Source organism: Convolutriloba macropyga, chromosome 9 (assembly GCF_964194025.1).
Source record: "Convolutriloba macropyga chromosome 9, txConMacr16.3, whole genome shotgun sequence".
In the NCBI taxonomy this organism is placed as follows: domain Eukaryota; kingdom Metazoa; phylum Xenacoelomorpha; order Acoela; family Convolutidae; genus Convolutriloba; species Convolutriloba macropyga.
In genome coordinates this window covers 66,272,700-66,285,430 of record NC_134476.1, presented here as the reverse complement: position 1 = coordinate 66,285,430, position 12,731 = coordinate 66,272,700, and the positions used below count along the sequence as shown (strand labels likewise).

At 34.5% G+C, this 12,731-nt stretch overlaps 1 long non-coding RNA gene across 3 annotated transcripts in view; it reads left to right on the top strand.

The window, feature by feature from the left end:
• The window catches only part of LOC142345542 (uncharacterized), a 168,777-nt gene that overhangs the window by 115,432 nt on the left and 40,614 nt on the right, over positions 1 to 12,731 (top strand). The gene's annotated exons all lie outside the window — the stretch shown is intronic.

The following is a 12,731-nucleotide window of genomic DNA, read 5'->3' as shown; positions in this document are numbered from 1 at the left end:
TCGAAATGTTAATTGACACCATATCACAAAACCTTACAGATACACAAAACGGTCAACAAGCATATTTCAGCAGCCAACTAAAATTGCATCATATGTGGCGAATCTACCGGTACATATAGATTCAAAACTGGTTTTTATGGTCTTACAGATATGCCGGCAGAATTCCAAAAAGCTATGGATTGCACACTCACAGGCTTGCAAAACACATATTGTTTTTTGGACGATATCATAATCGTTAGTACCGGCACTGAAGCAGACCATTTAGCATATGTTTTCAAATGTCTTAAAAAACTAGATGACGACAACTTAAGAATTAATCTTCAGAAATGTCACTTCGCGAAAACAGAAATAGAATGGCTAGGTTACAAATTCACACAGACTGGAATATAACCTTTAGAAAGTAAAACTGCAGCAGTCTAAACAATACCACCACCAACGACACTAAAACGCCTTAGATCATTTCTAGGGTCAGTACATTACATCGGCAAGTTCATACCACATCTCGCACAATTATGTCACCCTCTTAGACCACTGTTAAAGAAATCTGTAAAATTCGTTTGGACAGATGAACACACAAAACACTTTAACTTGATTAAAGAAAAAATCGCAAATAGTACAGAAAACAGTCATTATAATCCAAAATTGGACGTTCGCGTCAAATGTGATGCTTCACGTTCCGGATTGAGAGCAGCATTAGAGCAAAATACAACAGATGGTTGGAAGCCAATGGCATTCGCGTCCCAATTTCTCAATTCAACGGAGGAACGCTACAGTGTCAACGAATTGGAATTATTGGGGATAGTTTGGTCAATTGACTATTTTAAATACTATTTGTATGGAAAAAATTTCACGGTAGTAACGGATCACAGAGCCCTAATATCCATACTTAAAGAACATCGATCAAACAAATCATATAATGGCCGATTATCTCGTTGGATAGACAGACTTCTTCCGTACAATTTCACAATCGAACATATGCCAGGTGCAAAAATGGGTCTAGTCGATTACATTTCAAGGAACCCATTTGCGAGAGCGAAAAAGATATCGACCTACGACGAACACTTTGTTGTAGCAACAATCTCAAAAGTTCGTGATTCAATGAAATCTCTAATTATAAATAAACAGAAAGCAACTAAAAAACTTAGCAGTATTTTAAAGTCAAATTTGCCTTCACATAAATTAAAACAACCATTTGCACCGCGATTACCTACATTACTAAATGTTAATTCACCTAATTGCAATGAAGCATTTGCATCACAATTAACTCCTTCATCAGTGAAAACACCATTCGTGCCGCAATTAACACTTCCTAAATCTACGATTAATTCACAATTTAAACATCCATTTGCGTCGCAAATGCCACTTAAAGTTACAAAATTACAATTTGCACTAAATAATCGTAAAGTCAATAATTCACATTCCATTAACAAATTCAGTGCAAAAGAGGTGCAAAAGTCAGACAGTAAAGAATGTGAACGATCTGAACAATTATCCCCAATACAACCCATTAATGGTATAAAATCAAATAATCCACCTAATAACACTAAATTGAGCGCGAAAGCACAAATTCCTAAGTATAAATTCCACTTGCACAAAAATCACTCGCTTTTTGCCCAAATTCAGCCTACAAAACACTCCATAGTGAATAAACAAACTAATTCTTTCATATCAGACAATTCAGTAAAAAGCATAAATACAATGTCGAAGGCCAAAGCAACCCGATCTAAGTCAACCCCTACAAAGGCAAGAGTGACGTTTTCGGACACGACTCCCCCTACGCCTGGAACAAATACGACCTCACACACAGAAACCCCAACCGGCAGTACGATAGAGGAGGCAGACGACATAATCTTTACTGAGACCCTCAATAAAGAATTCAGCAAAAAGTTCTTGGCCATATTAACGGGAAAGGACGCAATACTCAAAGAAGTGAGGGACTGCGTGATGAGAGACGATCGGGACCGATTACAAGAGATAAGTCCTTATCTCTTCTCTTATTGGAGGGACTTAAGTGTCAAACATGGGTGCGTTTGCCTGGACGAACGAATTGCCATTCCCAAATCAATCAAGGACGCGGTGTTGGAAGACATCCACTCTACACACCCAGGAAGTTTCGCCATGCTCTCACTCGCTCAAAACATCTGTTGGCCTTACATCCATAGAGACATACTGTTAAAAGCCAGTGAGTGCAAAGCCTGCACGGAAATTGGTAAGAACATTAAATCAGTGATTCCGCACCGCAAATGGTCACCTCTACCTAAATGTAGTGAACCAAACGACGAAATACAAATAGATTTTGGTGGACCAATTTTAAATGAGAAAGGCCTAGAACAATACTCTATACAAGTATAGATAGATATTCCAAATACCCCACAGCAGAAATAGTAAATAATGCATCAGGCCAAAATGTAATCAAATTCCTAAATAATTATATATATCATCACGGAGCACCTTGAACTATTAGATTAGATCAAGCTAGATGTTTCACAGGAAAAAATTGAAACATTCTGTACAGAAAACAACATTACACCTATATATGCACCAGCAAATGATCATAGAGCAATTGGACTTGTAGAACGTATTATTCAAACAATTAAACGATAATTATCTTGCATGAAATCACAATTAAAAAAAAATTTAATTTAGAAAATTCACTTAAAGCAATAATACAACGATTAAGAATATCAAAACAAAAAACAATAATTACCACACCATTTGAGGCACACTTTGGTAGGAAATGCAACACACCTATATCGAATATCACAACTAAACCTAATAGAAAAAATTATAATGCAATACTTAATTATTATTTAGACGAAAAAACAATTCCGGGTCGCTCTTACATGTCAGAGGAGCAGTGGGCAGATACAGCCCTATGTTCGGACACGGAGATCGAACGTGTCATGTGCGCCGCGAGTGCTCTTGCAAGAGCTGAGCAAGAGAAACGAAAAGATGGAGAAGAACGTTTTCTCAATTCAGAAAGATTGGTCGACCAATTCCCTGCTCGGAACGCAGTGTGCAGGAAAAGTTGGCTCGCAAATTGCACGAAATTCATTGACAGAAGAAAAATCTGGATGGGCTTTATGAGGTACTAGCACCAGGAAGCACTGTGTGCAAAGTAAGCCCCACGACAAGCGTAATCAAAGAACCACACAAGCAAGAAGTGCGGGTCAGAAATTCGGATATTGCTAAATTCGGAGCTCGGGCAGAAAGAGATACGGACCTTGCACAATACATCGAGAGAAGACCGAAAAAGATCAACGAGAAGACCATCGAGCACAAAATCTACAAACACAAGCGTGATCTTATCCGGAAAAACACAGGCGACAAAAAGATAAAACGCAATCGAAGACAATCGGATGATGTGAGTGTAGTTTCCTCGGGCAGGTCATGCATCTCTTCAGCTAGCAATATAGCCAGATTGTTAAAAACGAGAATTCCAAAGAGAAATCCAAAACACGACGAGGCATTTCTCAATCGACCCGATTTAACACAGATCCTTCGATTTAGTCCAATCGCACCACAATTGACCACGTCCAATACAGCAGGACTATCTGCGACGCAAATGCCCTCATCAGTACAGCCAACACCGACACCCATTTTGCGAAAAACTACAAAGCGACAGATTACGATTAGTGACACATCAGATTCCGATACTTCTTCAGTTCGAAAAAGCAAGCGAACTTTAAAGAAGAAGACACCGAAATCGCAAACCATTATTGAAAAGGTCAGAAACACAGAAGGCTATTCCGACAATGCAAATCAGGACATTGGAGACGCAAGAAATTCAACTGAATGGTTTGAAGATACCCAAAATCAGCCAAGGGAGATGACAGTTCTCCAAGCTGAAAACGCAGAAAAAAGTGATAGTGAATGAACTTGAATAAAACAAAAACTTCATAAAACTTTTATATTTTGTCTTTTATTTAATATTTTATTACTTAGTAACCGGTGAATATTTATTAATCTTCTGATTTTAATTAGTAATTTTATTTTCTCTCAAAGAGGGGGAAATGTCATACGGCAATAGATACTCTTCATATATCCATATCCGTATTTAGTTCATTTATTTGTTGTAATTTCCATTTGAAGGGCAAATGCCATTTCAGTTCAGTTATTGTCAACTTCCTCCCATTTTTAGCAGTTTTGTCTGTTCATCCAGTCTGTGCAGGAAATTAACTTGTTCATGATATAAACAAATCTTAGAGTTGCTTCCGTTAATCGTGATTAAAACTTGAACAAAGTTTCTTTCTTAAAATTGTAATTTTCATATTTTCAATCTCCAATTTGCAACGCTAGAATTCAGTCTAATTCAATTCTTGCAAAACGCTGCTCATTTAACCTCAGTACTGTGAAAGTAGCCATTTGCACCGCGATTGACTAGTCTAGAAATTTGATAATAAACTAAATCAAATAGATTGCCATTTGCGACGCGATCTCCCATCTCAGTAAATAAAGTGCCATTCGCAACTCAATTGGATATACTCACTGTGTATGAGTATAACACATGTATTATCAAGTGAAGTTTTCTAAATCTTCATTGTAGTTTCTTCTGGCTAGCCAAATGAACGTTCTTATTATCAAAATGGAACTCATATATGGCTCAGTATGAAGCATTAAAAGTTTCTTAACGGTTGTTTCAATTTTTGTTAGGATCCATATAAAATCTTGAAATGATTATTAAGATACATTTAAGATTGCATAGACGTAAACTAATATTTTTGACTGAGCCTGACTTCAAGGGCACGGAAAAAGAGGAATCTAATCCTCTTGCGATTTCTTTATGTTCAAAATGATTTCAGTTTCCATAAAGCTAACTATGACTCAGAACGATGATTAAGAATCATAAGTTTGTCTTTGTTTTGTCGTTAAGATCTTTATGGTGTTCATCCCGGTATATGCATGGTTAGAAAGACATCTCGTCTTGATAACTAATGATGAACGCTAGATCAAAAATCCAAACTACGACAACCCCACTTATGGATTTATCTAATCTGATCCTACTATGAGAGCTTTAGATTCAATATGAAGTCGCAATTGGTTGATTTCGATAATGTCAGTGTTTTTAATCACATATAATCTTGTAGTTTAAAAACGCCTTAAAAGTTTCATTTTATTTCCAAATTTTTCAGTAACTGTAATTGTTCATCACGAGCTATGAGCAAACGGAAATTGGAATCGTGAAAAGCAAAACAAATTTACGTAAAATGCGTAAAATGAGCTTTGTTAACCGATTTCAGATATCCTAGTCTCCTTTCTGGTGTTTGTTACTAATTCTAAGAATTGTTTGGAGATAAAATATAATCAAGAAGTATTTTCTGCTTCAAGTTCATCGGAAAATTCAAACTTCAATAGTTATTGAGTTTCCACAAAATTGCTTCATTTTTCTTACTTAGGTAGGGAGAATACAATTTTCTAATTTTGTTTATCAAACTTGCAACCAATAAAGCAAAACTCTTTTAAGCTGGCATATGAAAAAATTTGAAAAGCTTGTTTGTATATTTTTTTGTTTACAGTTTTTTTGTTATCGTCCCATAGAATACTTAAACATTCTCTAACTTTTTTAACATAAAAAAAAAATTTTATGCTGAAGGGCCTTTTTGATAAAGCTCCAATTGTCAATTATTTGAAAAAAAATATAAACAAAATTTAGGTCTCTTAAAATTGAAAACATGCCCTTGTCTTGCAAAAAAATTAGGACTGCTGTTCGACTGATCATTTCATGTTTCACAACCCATTAGGTTGTTGAATTAGGAACTACACTTTACATGTCACAAGTCAAAGTAATTTAGCCATTAAATTGTTCAAAGGAAAATGTTTGCGAGAGTTTTAAGTGCTGTAGTTGGACTCTATTCTATATATTTGTTCCAGTTGTTTCGAAATAAGTTTTTACGCTCATTTTTCAAGCGTTTCAGCTGCAATAACTCTACAGTCATTAATCTAATGTTATCAATTCTCAATACAAAATCTTTTTACGTCTATTGTGATAGACCTTAATAGAATACGTTAACCTATAGGAGCTGGTTCATAATCAAAAGATCTTTATGGTGTTCATCCCGGTATATGCATGTTTAGAAAGACATCTTTTCTTGATAATTAAAGATGAACGCTAGATCAAAAATCTCAGCTACGAAAACTTTACTAATGGGTTTATCTAATGTGATCTTACTATGAGAGCTTTAGATTCAATATGAAGTCACAATTGGTTGACTTCGATAAAGTCAGTGTTTTTAATCACATATAATCTTGCAGTTTAAAAACGCCTTTAAAGATTAATTTTATTTCTAATTTTTTCAATACCTGTAATTGTTCATCACGAGCTAGGATCAAACGGAAATTGGAATTCTGAAAATCAAAACAATTTTACGTAAAATGCGTATAATGAGCTTTTTTCGACCAATTTTCAGATATCCTAATCTCCTTTCTGGTGTTTGTTACTAATTCTAACAATTGTTTGGAGATAAAATATAATCAAGAAGTATTTTCTGCTTCAAGTTCATCGGAAAATTTAAACTTCAATAGTTATCGAGTTTCCATAAAATTGCTTCATTTTTTACTTTGGTCGGGAGAGAGCAATTTTCTAATTTTGTTTATCAAACTTGCAACCAGAAAGCAAAACTCTTTTGAGCTGGCAAATGAAAAAATTCGAAAAGTTGTTTGTATATTATTTTTTTGTTTCCAATTTGTTTTTTGTTATCGTCCCATAGAATACTTAAACATGCGCTGATTTTTTCAACATAAAAATAATTTTTTCTGCTGAAGATCTTTTTTGATCAAGCTCAAATTGTCAATTATTTGGAAAAAAATGTTAAAAAATTTAAGTCTCTTAAAATTGAAAACATGCCCATGTCTTGCAAAAAATTGAAGACTGCTAGTCGACAGATCATTTCAAGTTTCACAACCCATTAGATTGTTGAAGTTGGAACTACAATTTGCATATCACATGTTGAAGTAATTTAGCTATTAAATTATTTAAAGGAAAGTGTTTGTGAGAGTTTTAAATGCCGTAGTTGGACGCTATTGTAAATATTTGTTCCAGTGGTTTCGAAATAAGTTTCTACGCTCATTGCTGCAATAACTTTACAGTCATTTATCTAATCTTATCAGTTCTGAATACAAAATCTTTTTGAATCTATTGTGATAGACCTTTATAGAATACGTTTACCTATAGGAGCTGGTTCGTAATCAAAAGACTTGTAAACAGAGAGGCCAAAAAACCTAAAAAACTTCAAAACCTTTCCAACTAATGTTCTTAATAGTTGTTGAAAAAATGAAAAATTTTTGTGGACAGATGTAAATTGACAGTTCATTCGCAAATGCAGAAGATGGTACTTCGCTTTTGTTTCCCGTTTTGTCAGCCTGATAATGTGCACATTATTGCGCTCTGCAAAAATCTTTTTTCCGATTTGTACTTGCATTATCAAGAATGTAAATATTTCTGAATTTCCTTTTTAGTTTTATCATTGGCTCGTCAAATGAACGTTTCCATTAACAAGAACGAATTCATATTTGGCCGAATAAAAAACACAAAAGATGTTTTGAAAACTGTTTCGATTTTTTCTAAGATCCGTATATTACCTTCATAAAATTTTTAGGACACATATAAGATTTTTATATGTTTTCGAAAAATTTAAGGTGGTTTTAATTGAGTTCGTTCTTCTGTTGAATCGAAAACAAATCTCTTAGTAGCACACTCAATATTGACAAAAATGCTGAAATTGAATTCTGTTTTTTTTGTTTGTGTGGATACATCAGAGTACAACGAAATTTCACATGAAGTGAAATTAAACACCTGACGTATTGAATAACTTTGGGCGACAGAAAAACAATTACACTGATCATTTTTTTCACAATATTTGCTCGCTTCAGTAAGGTGCAACAATTTTCGAAACTCATTTGTAAGACTATGAAGTCGTTGTATAGAAGAACACTACGTTTTGAAAACCCAATGTGCCTAGATCAGCGACAAAACGAACTTTGGCTCTTTTCTGTTATTGCCCCCCAGCCTTATATAGCCAGTCTATTTGCACCGCCCAAATGTTCTTTTTGGTCCTTAGAGATCCTTTATTTTAGTCATAATAAATTGCCGGTACCGGTAGACGAATGGATAAATTTTTGTTTCCGGTTGTCAAAAAAACTAGTGCCATAAAGCTATTCCAGCAAAACAAAAGCGAAAAAATATTTAAAACACGATTATTCTTTGTCTGCTTACATTATAAGCAAAGTTTGATTACCGTATACGTCTTAATTTCAAAACTTGGCTGCACAATTAAATGCAAATGCCGTTTGTATATAATTGTTAGTGTATGAAATGAAACCAATATGCTATAATATGTATAAGTGGGGGGTGCAAACGGACGTGGGGGGGGGGGGGGGGCAATAACAGAAAAGAGCCCGAACTTTGCTGCCAATAAGCAAACAAATTGTCCTCATTCTCGTTACGTCCTTGATGCAAATACTAGCGACAGTAGCAATGCAAAAACGGGCGACAATTTCCCCCAATTGTACCATTGATTTGCATTACGGGCGTATGCAAAAGTGAGATAGTTAGTTTATAGCCTGCGCTCATTCTATTGAATATAAGAACATTCTATCGCCTATGCTTATTCTACAATAGGCTTATTGTACTTCTATAGTTAATGTATAAACAATGTAAATTTAGATATAATGTATTGATGTTTTGGAGATTAGTATTTATTTGAACTATATAGATTTGTTTTCAATTGAACTATTTTAATTATATTTCAATTAAATAAAAAAGATTAGTATTTAGTCGAAAGGTTGGACAGCTGAGTATTCGATTCTATTCTAATACCAGCCTCATAACAAGAACTTTTGTAATTCTGTCATAATTGCATGTTGTACGCGTGCTTCATTCACATGTAGAGCGAATAGAGCGCAAATTAAATTATCAACATTCCCCACCACTTTACTAGTTGTTTCACTAACCGGGCCGAGACCGAATGCTCAACTTGTAAGAACTTGCAAGGCGAATGAATAACTTGTATGAACTTGCAAGTTCCTTGAAAAAGATGGTTAACTTGTAGGAACTTGCGAGTCGAATGATTAATTTTTAACTTGAAACTTTCTTGAAAAGATGGTTAACTTGTAGGAACTGGTAAATCGAATGATTAACTTGTAAAAATTTGGAACGCGAATGGTTAATTGTAAGTTTCTTGCAAGTTCGTTCGGTCGAGCACAACTCTTATTGGTTAATTCAATTTAACAATCTGTCATTTACAGTAGAAAGCGCGTGGGAGTTAATTGCTCTGTTTGGATAACATAATACAACTCGACCTAAGTAGACCTAAGTATGTGTGTGTGTATGTGCGTAAGTATGTAAGCGTGTGTGTGTGTGCGTGCGTGTATGTGCGTGCGTGGTTTGTGTGTGTGTGTGTGTGTGTGTGGTGTGTGTGCGATTGGTTAACTTGTAATTAACTTGTAAGTCGAATGGTTAACTTGTAAGTCGAATGGTTAACTTGTAAGAACTTGCAAGCCGAATGGTTAACTTGTAAGAACTTGCAAGTTTTTGGAAGAAAAACTTGCAAGCCGATGCATCGCCTTGTAAGTTTCTGCCAGAAACTTGCAAGTTTTTACAATATAACCATTCGGCCTCGACCAGGTAAACAAGAATAAGAGTGAGCTGACGAGGAGGAGGGCATTCTGTTTTGATTCATTATATGCGATAATAATTGTTGTCTGTCATTCATTCATTTACGACTTCATTAATTTCGTAAAATCCCCTCTCAGTACATTAGTTTTATGAAAATTGCCCATTAAAGACAAAACTACTTGAATTTATCAACAGTGCTTGAGATAGAGAGAGAGAGAGAGAGAGAGAGAGAGAGAGAGAGAGAGAGAAAGAGAGAGAGAGAGAGAGAGAGAGAGAGAGAGAGAGAGAGAGAGATAGAGAGAGAGAGAGAGAGAGAGAGAGAGAGAGAGCGAGCGAATAATTCGAATAATTCATTCTGTAACTATTCGTTACGCAAAACAATTAAAAATTCAAAAAAAACGTGATTTAAACCAAAAGCTTCAATCTGTTGGTTTACATGGGGTTAGGTTTTGATTAGATTAATCTAGCTAATCAAAGAGATTTATGATTGTTTTATCCGTTAAACAAGTTTCATAAAAAGCACAATGTAATTTTACAGCTTTAATCATATTCTTAATTTCTTAATCTATTATTAAATTTATCAAAATACAAAATATTAATTTATTAATAACTGCAAATTATTAATCGTCATCAATTATTTTCTAAACTTAAATATAAAACTGACACATAAAAAAAACTATAAAAACGTCAATTAAAAAAACATGCGCTTGATCTTAGAGTTTTTTCGTCTGGAGCCGATGGATGTGTCTGCTGAAACCGGATCAAAATATATAAAGAACACTACCTTGTATCGGCGGGATTTTTAATACGTTGATAGCAAAAATGCAAAATTTGGTGACATCAAAGCTGCGCAAAATAGATACTGTAAGCCAGTGGAAACAGTTGACTTAGAAGTGCGCAAAACAGTGCCCATGCAGCTACCAAAAAAGTTACTGTGGAAAAACATTATTCAGCCGACAACAAACGTTAAGAAAATAGTGACAAAATTAAAGAATTAGAGTCAATTAAAATTTGTCGCTAGTTTCGAACATTTTAAGGTGCTAGAACTACCTATAGCGACCTATATACCAGCGTTTAAACGAGTCAGATTTTTTGCATTGGCTGACTTTTTTCATGCACCTGCTCGGAAAAACAGCGGTCTTGCTGAGTATATTATATATATATATATATATATATATATATATATATATTCATAACGGGCGTATGCAAAAGTGAGTTAGTTTGTTTTTAGCCTGAGCTCACTCTATTGATATAAGACATTCTAGCGCCTATGCTAATTCTACAATAGGCTTATTGTACTTCTTTAGTTAATGTATAAAAAAAACAAGGTAAATTTAGATATTAATATATTGATGTTTTGGAGATTAGTATTTAGTTGAACTATATTGATTTGTTTTCAATTGACTTTTTTTTCATTTTTCAATTAACTACTAAGATTACTATTTACTCGAAAGATTTGACAGCTCAGTATTGGATCTATTCTATTACCAGCCTCATAACAAGAACTTTGGAACTCTGTCATAATTGCAGCTGTACGCGTGCTTCATTCACATGTAGAGCGAATAGAGCGCAAATTAAATTATCAACATTCCCCACCACTTTACTAGTTGTTCACTAACCGGGCCGAGACCGAATGGTTAACTTGTAAGAACTTGCAAGTTTCTTGAAAAAGATGGTTAATTTGTAGGAACTGGTAAATCGAATGATTAGTTTGTAAGAACTTGCAAGGCGAATGATTAACTTGTAAGAATTTGCAAGGTTCTTGAAAAAGCTGGTTATATGTAGGAACTTGCAGGTCGAATGATTATTTGTAAGTACTTGAAATTTTCCTGAAGAAGATGGCTAACTTGTAGGAACTGGTAAATCGAATGATTAATCGTAAGAGCTTGCAAGGCGAATGGTTAATTGTAAGATTCTTGCAAGTTCGTTCGGTCGAGCCACAAATCTTATTGGTTAATTCAATTTAACAATCAGTCATATACAGTAGAAAGCGCGTGGGAGTTAATTGCTCTGTTTGGATAACATAATACAATTCGACCAAAGTAGACCTAAGTATGTGGGTGTGTATGTGCGTAAATTTGTAAGCGTGTATGAATGTGTGCGCGCGTGCATGTACGTGCGTGTGTGTGTGTATGTGTGTGGGTGTGTGTGTGTTGCGATTGGTTAACTTGTAATTAACTTGTAAGTCGAATGGTTAACTTGTAAGTCGAATTGATAACATGTAAGAACTTGCAAGTCGAATGGTTAACTTGTAAGAACTTGCAAGTTTTTGGAAGAAAAACTTGCAAGCCGATGCATCGCCTTGTAAGTTTCTGCCAGAAACTTGCAAGTTCTTACAATTTAACTATTCGGCCTCGACCAGGTAAACAACATATAAGAGTGGGCTGAGGAGGAGGAGGGCATTCTTGTTTATGATTCATTATATACGATAATAATTGTTGTCTCTCATTGCCGACTTCATTAATTTTCCTAAAATCCCCTCGGTACATTAGTTTTTATAAAAATTGCCCATTAAAAACAAAACTACTTGAATTTATCAACAGTGTTTGAGAGGAGAGAGAGAGAGAGAGAGAAGAGAGAGAGAGACAGAGAGTGAGCGAATAGTTCAACCTGTGTAACTATTCGTTACGCAAAACAATTAAAAATTCAAAAGAAAAATGTGAGTTAAACCAAAAGCTTCAATCTGTTGGTTTACAGGGCTAAGTTACTCTAGCTAATCAAAGAGATTTATGATTGTTTTATCCGTTTAACAAGTTCATAAAAAACAAAATGTAATTTTACAGCTTTAATCAAATCTTAATTTATTAATCTATTATTAAATTTATCAAAATATAAAATATTAATTTATTAATAATTGCAAATTATTAATCGTCATCAATTATTTTCTAAACTTAAATATAAAAACTGACACATAAAAAACTATAAAAACGTCAATTAAAAAAACATGCGCTTGATCCTAGAGTTTTTTCGGCGGGAGCCGATGGATGTGTCCTGCTGAAACCGGATCAAAATATATAAAGAACACTACCTTGTATCGGCGGGATTTTTAATACGTTGATAGCGAAAATGCAGAACTTGGTGACATCAAAGCTGCGGAAAATAGATACTGTAAGCCAGT